Here is a 7,373-nt window from a genome sequence, read left to right on the forward strand (position 1 = left end):
GTCCATATAATTATCTGATTAAGACAGAAAGTGTGTTAAAACAATTACATCATATTCAGTTCATTAGTCCAAAAAGGCTTGCTTATTTGCAACTGCTAATGCCATTTTCTGAGAGGAAATAGCTCAGACATGCAAGATAAATATATCTTACTCCACTGAAACGTTGTCAAACATGCTTTAAGATCTTAGACCTCTAAGCTGTTAGCCTCGCAGTGGTCTAAGTAGTTTCCATTGTATATCGATGATAAAGTGGTTACTTTTCTGAGAAAAAATAACAGGTAGGGAGTGTGCCTGCTTAAAGAATTAAAAAAAAAAAAAAAGAAAAAAAGACAGACAGATCTGGAGGCATCTGGAGGACCATGTGCCACACTGTGTGTGTGTTCTGTCACCACTCAGACAAAGCATGATTAAAAAAACTCCAGGGAAAAAGCATCCAGCTACAAAATAATTTCTGTAAAACAAATGTAGGAGAGTTAAGTATTTCAGAGCATATAGTGTAAAAAAAGAAATTACTGAGCCCAAGCATTTCATCTGGACTGGAAATCATAAACTTCTAAAGAACCTCTTGTTTTTCTTGACAATGATCGTGACTGTGGCACAACAAAGCAATCTTGACGATGATGGTAGCCCTATACATAAGCAGAGGTAAAACGGTGAAAGTGTCAGCAAATTTTGCATATTCAAATTGACTTGTAAAAGAATATAAACAGTGTAGAAGCAAGAACATGGCATCCAGATCTGCTAATGTCAGGACCCCACCAAAGCAGTGCAGTGTGTGACCACAGGGGTTTTCAGGACATACTTCTGGGAAAATAGCACAAAAGCCTACAGTGCTGACAAAAATTAAATAATTAAAAGAAAAACCCACTGAGAAAGTGGATCTGACATTTGCTTGTTATTATTTCTCTTTTGCTGCCTGACCCATGATTTCCTCAAAACTGCAGCAGCTGAAGTAGCTAGCAGCTTGAGTGAGCAGAGTGAGAATGGCACAGGTCTGCTGCTGGTGTAAGGCCACTGAGAGGATCGCTGGCCGTAAATGCATCTTCAACATGGATCTTTTCAAAGAACACCTGCAAACCTGACAGATTTTATGACTGACAAAAAAAAGTCACTTTTGTGACCCATTATTATGTGTCTATCTACTCCAAATTAGAAATTCCTGAACATGACTGAGATAATGAGTTAGAACATGCAGATATCCAGGAGCTACACCTTACCGGTATTACTCCCTCGTGTCAGTACAAGCATGGACAATTCAAAGAAAAGACAATGAAACAACTGCTTTCAATGAAAAGACTGCTTTAGGATTGCTGCCTGAGTCTCTAAGGAATCAAAATTGCTTTAGGTAGAGCTATGAATTTATCATAAACCACCATTTCAATAGCAGAAAATAGGGGATCAGTAGTTCTCACATACAAGTGTGTTGTATGTAAAATACGACCTAAGTTACTGATATGGTGGAGATTTTTTTCTTCCGTTACACTTTTTTTCTTTCATTACCAGGGCAACTACATATGCACAGATGAACCATGATTGTTAAACTTCACAGCAAAGTCATGAACTACTATTCATATCCTGTGAGCAATAAAGTTCTTCTGCAGGTTGCCTTGTGGCCCATAATCTGGGCTTCTGATCCTTGGCCAAGACACAGCTATTGCGCTCACAGAATGGTGCACTCCTTGACCAGCTCAGCAAAGAACCATCTCTGTCACTGGCACATCACCAGGGCTGTCTGTTGTAGAAATAAAAGGTGTCCCTGTTAGAAGCAAACAGCTGGGAAGGCAGCAGCAAATGAGGAGGCACTGGGGATGGAAAGAAGAGGCAGTAAGTCCCCAAACAGACGAAACTGCAGAAAGCCCTTGAGTGTGTCATTGAAGCCTGTCCCAAATAAGTTCAAAAAGGTTTTGGAGATAATAAGTGCTACTTATAAAGACATTTTGGTGAACAGCTTCCTGGTTCACTGTGACAAGAAGACTGAGTCGTCTGTAGGGAGGACACAGATAATTAACCATGGATAATTAAGATTATCCATGAATCCAGATAAGGCAAGAGATTAAAACTCCATCTGTCATTGGACATGCATCTTTTACTCAGTTTGCTACACTTAGGAGAACATTTAAGACCCCCTTAAACATTATTAACTGTGGTAAACAATGTCTTCTCTGGGTTACGGTCTACGCTATATTTGAGAAGGTTTGTGGGACAAGACTACTCAAGCATCTGAGAATTGATCGTAATGTTCCATGTACACCTCTATTACAGATACTACTGCCATGTATTGTTGCCATACACTATTGCTACCTACACCATACTAATGATGCAATTGTGACCATCACTTTTAAAAAAGGAGCTGGGATGTTTTAAAAAACAGTCTCTTAAGATTCCACTGAGGGGACTAGGCAGGAGAGGAACAGAATTCATTCATTTGAAATTCTTTAATAGAAAAAAGTTATAGTAATTTCCTAATATCAGATGACACAGACAGATAAAGCATGGAGATGATTTTAAGGCAGCTCTACCTTGTACTCTTCAAGAAGAGTGTCATGGTTTGAGAAATCCCCAAAATCCACTCCCCTAGTCTAAGCCCCCTCTCACATCTCAACCTAATGTGAGATGGGTTTTTCCAGACAAAACACACCAGACTCAGAATGGGGGAAAGGGAATATATTACAATGACTGTACAGATAAATACCATATCACATTATACACACGATCACAATATCTCTACCATGACTTATAGTATTTACAATGGACCAGATCTCTTCTCCCCTCCAAATAAAAGTCCAGGAGGGAAAGAAGGACAGATCCCTTCCAGTCTCTGAACAGCAGGAGCATCTTCCAAGGCAGCAGGTTTCTTCTTCTCATGTATGCAGCAGCTGTGGCTGATTTTCTGCCAGCATCCACGAGGGAGGTATCCAAGCCTCTCTCGGCCCCATCGCCTCACAACCGAGGGGTCTTCCGTGGACTTCGTAACCCCAGACAAGGTCGTTTCACCACGTCATATCACGAAGACACAGGGGGGTCTTCGTGATGGTCTGGTATCTCTTGCAGGGCCTCTGTGCCCTGTTCTCAGGCTGCCACCGTGGTAGCAGTGAAAGGGGGGAGCCAAGGTCAACTCCCCCCGCATTCCATCTGGCCGTCCCGGTCCAGCTCCGGGACGTCTTTTGAGCTTCTTAGTTCCTCTCTCTCTCCAGTGCTGCATGTCCAAAACTACTCTCCATAATAGGAGTCCATGTCCCTCTTCTCTAAGAGGGGTCTCAAGGGAGTTTTGGGGTCTGGTATCAGTCTTACCCCAAACTCTGTAGCTCTGCTGCTGGCTCTCTCTCTCTCCCTTTCCAGGAGTCCTTTCTGCGATGCTGCATGTCTCTGTTGCTTCTCCGGTTCAGGTCTTATCTGTCCTGGCTCTGTGCCACTGTTTCTCTGGTCAGTGCCGGCTGCTGCTCCGTGCCCATGGAGAAAACATCTCCCGGCATAACTACAGACACTTAGCCCAGTCCAAGACTGTTCCAAGTCTCTGCAATCTTCCCCCAGCCGGGGGCTGGGAGGGGGCCAGAGGCCCCAAGGGGCTCAGAGCCCCTACCTCGTGGCTCACAACATGGCCACCACTCCTCAACAACCAAAACTACAACTCATCTCTTCCAGTGAGCTTGTGATATGTTTACATTTTTGCAGGAGCGCCCATTGGGCAAAACTTCAAAACATCCAGGGGTTTCCACCCCTTGGGGTCTACCACTTTTCAGCCTCTGGGGGAAAAACCAAGGTCCAAACCACCACAAAGAGCCAATTCATCATTCGAATCTCCTATCTGCCTTTGCAGTAAGCTTTGAGAATAAGGTGGAGGGAGGTTTTTTGCAAGGGCAGAGTGAGAGGGTATACTAATAAAATACAGAAACCAAGGATTAATCATGATTCAGGAAAATCATGGTTCTTCTTCCAGATGCAAAGAGACTTTATTCTGAATTTAATTTTATTACACACCATACTCCACTGGGATACAAAACTGAAATAATCAGGACTAGCTTTTTTATTTGCTGTCTGTGGGAAAAAAATAGACAATATTTGCCCAGACCCACAAACAGCAAATAAGAGAAAGATATGATACTACAGTTTGGCAAAAATCACAGTTGGATAACATTAATTAAAGGAATAGCTAACATATATTTTAAAACTTTATAAGGCTTTAGCAGTGCTTTAAATTATAAGGAAAATCCATCCCTTTCTTGATTGTGTTTGATTTTAGATGTAACTTTGAAGTGCAGTTGCTTCAGAAAAAAATATTTATTTTGTTTTCCTGCCATCTTGTGGTTTAACCGCAAAATGCAAACTAAAAAAAAACCACACCAACAAAAAAACAACTGCTGGTTTGTGAAGAGATTGCTTTTTGGGTACTATTTGGCCTAGGCTATGCTCCAGACCATCACCCCTCTTACATAAACAGCATTGAAGCTTGAAACAGAATGGATCTGCAGTCCAACAAATTCCTGCAACAACTTAATACCATGGAAAGAAATTGTGCCAACTGCCCAGGTCTCATCACAGGGCCGATGGGCCACTCTGTCTTGCAGACACTGTTCCGTTGATCCAGTCTCTCTTTTCTGCCAGAAATGATGAGACGATGTTCTCAGTAAAAAAAGTACAAAATATTTGGTTGGATAAATCAACTAGGATGCAATTTGAAGAGATCAGTACCATGTAAACACAGTGTTTCAAGAGGAGACCAGTGAGAGAATAACTGTACAAGAACTGTGCCTTAATCCCCTGAGAGACTGATTTGAGGGTCACGCGTAGTGGGACGAAGTTCCATACAAATTCCCCTCAGAACCACAGGAGGTTTAGGGGAACAGGGATGGAAAAGAGAGTGCTGAGAATCCAGCCGTAGCCTTTTGGGTTTATTTGGCATTTACAAGGAATGGTCAAGGCAGCTGACTTAATGCAGCTGATTTCACATAGCTCATCTTAAGCAAACAAACACGAAATCCTAATGCCATTTGTGCAGTTTTATGTGGGCCAATCAGTAGAAAATAAATAAAGACTAGCTTTCCACCATCCTCTGATGAAAAGGTATCATATTGTACACTTCCCAAATCCAAACAAAGAATTTAAATTAACTAGTTGAAGATCAGACATGAAGAATATTAGAGGTTTTCTACAAACCTTGTTTTAGGGGCTTTTTTATTTTTTTTATTGTGGCTCATTTTTTAACAAAATTGCAATAACCTCTAGCTAGAAGTGCTCCACTGACTGAACTGCCCAACAGCAAAACAAAGTTGTTTTTTTTTTCATGCCTGGGAGATATCTCTATCTAAAAAATCACATTTTGCCCATGCTGGATTTGAAACAGTCTCGTACATAGATGTATAGTCAGTTAGATTTAGCATCTCATGTGACAGTTTGTGGGTGAACAATATTCGTGCATGTTTTCAGCAAGAAATAGGCTCTCAGGATTTCATTGGCTGATCTTCCAAGATCAGACTTCCCCAGTAGTTTTCCTGCTAGTTGAAATGCTATGCTAGTCTGATTGAAAACATCAAGAGTGGTTAAGGGCAAAACACTCCTGCTGGTCTATTATTTAGTAAGAAATATTCTGGAGCATATAATTTCAGATGAGTCAGTAGAAAGTTTCAAAACAAAATTGTTTTAGTTAAATATCAGGCCTTCTATGCCACTTGCAGAATGCTGTGTCCAGGTTATTTCAAGACTGGTTTTCCAGAGCAGCTTTTTCTGGAAGTTTAAATTTCAACTCTTCTACTTGCAGCTGAGTTGCAAACCTGGATTCTCATATTTTATTTTTTTCTGACACAGAACACAAATTGGGTAGTTGAAGAGATGGGGAAAAAAAGTCTTAGAAGTCAACTGCAGAAGAAAAGTAATTGCAGGATTTCTCAGAAGATCCTCATAAAGAAGTTGGTGAAGTACCAGCTGGATGATGGGAGAGTGAGGGTGGTGGTGGTCAGCGGTACAAAGTCTCGTTGGAGAAGTGTCACCCAGGAGTTAATCAATACTGAGTCTGAAGCTGTCTCACATCTTCATTAAGGATCTGGGTGACAGGCTGGTTGCACTGGCCAAACTGAGAGCAGGGCCTAGTACACCAGAGGACTGTGCTGACATCCAGAGGGACCTCGACACGCTGGATAAGGGGCTAACAGGAACCTCGGGCAGTTCAATAAGGGGAAGAGCAAAGTCCTGCACCTGGAGAGGAACATCCCCAGGCACCAGCACAGGCTAGGGACTGCCCAGCTGGGAAGCAGCTTGTCAGGAAAAGCCCTGGTGGACTCCAAGTTGAACATGAGCCAGTGAAGTGCTCCTGTGACAAAGAAGAAAATGGTTTCCTAGGCTTCACTACCAGAAGTGTTGCCAGCAGGTCAGGGGGGTGATCCTGCCCCCCAGCACTGGTGAGGCCACACCTGGAGTGCTAGTCCAGCTCTGAGCTTCTCAGGACAAGACAGAAACAAACACAATGGAGAGAGTCCAGGACATGGCCACCAAGATGATGAAGGGACTGGAGCAGCTCATCCTGGAGAAGAGAAGGCTCAGGGGGCTTTCACCAATGTGTATAAACACCTGGAGGGAAGGTACAAAGAGGATAGAGCCAGGCTCTTTCCAGTGGGGCCCAGAGACAGGACCAGAGGAGATGGGCACACACTGAAATGCAGGAGGTTTCCTCTGAACATCAGTAAGATGTTGCATTGTGAGAGTGACCAAGCATTGGCATAGGTTACCCTGTGAGGTGGTCAAGTCTCCATTCTTGGAGATATGTAAAAGCCAACTCAGAACAGACCTGGACAGCTGGCTCAAGCAGGTGGTTGGACTAGATGACCTCCAGCCTCAGCCATTCAGTCATTCTGTGATTCTATGTGTCTGCAATGAAGAATAATTTCAAAGGGTTATAAAGCTATGAAGACCGTGTCTTTTGTGCAACACAGAAGGCCTTGCAGGACAAAATATGGTGTGAAGTGCCAGTTAGGCAGAACAGGTTTTCTCAATACCTTTTTTAGAGTTCTCTCTGAGACATGAGTTCAAATCACAGAATCAGCCGGGTTGGAAGGGACCTCTGAGATCATCAAGTCCAACCCTTAATCCACTACCACTGTTTGAGAATAGCAAACACATGGTTAAGGGCAGCCTGCTGAGTTTTAGAATCCTATAATACCAGGTCGGAAGGAATATCAAACACCATATTTTTATCTGGAAAGGGTACTAAATGCATTTAAATCTAAGAAAAATAAATTGGTCAGAATAACTTTAACGAGGCAACCATGTGCCATTTGTTCTTCTTTCAACAGCTGGAGTTAAGATTTCATCCAGTAAAATACTTGGGAATGGTTTTGGATCGGAACCAGGCTGCTGAGTGTCATACAGGAGTGAGCTCAGAT

This window comes from Lepidothrix coronata, unplaced genomic scaffold (genome assembly GCF_001604755.1).
Source record: "Lepidothrix coronata isolate B3197 unplaced genomic scaffold, Lepidothrix_coronata-1.0 Scaffold37, whole genome shotgun sequence".
Lineage (NCBI taxonomy): Eukaryota > Metazoa > Chordata > Aves > Passeriformes > Pipridae > Lepidothrix > Lepidothrix coronata.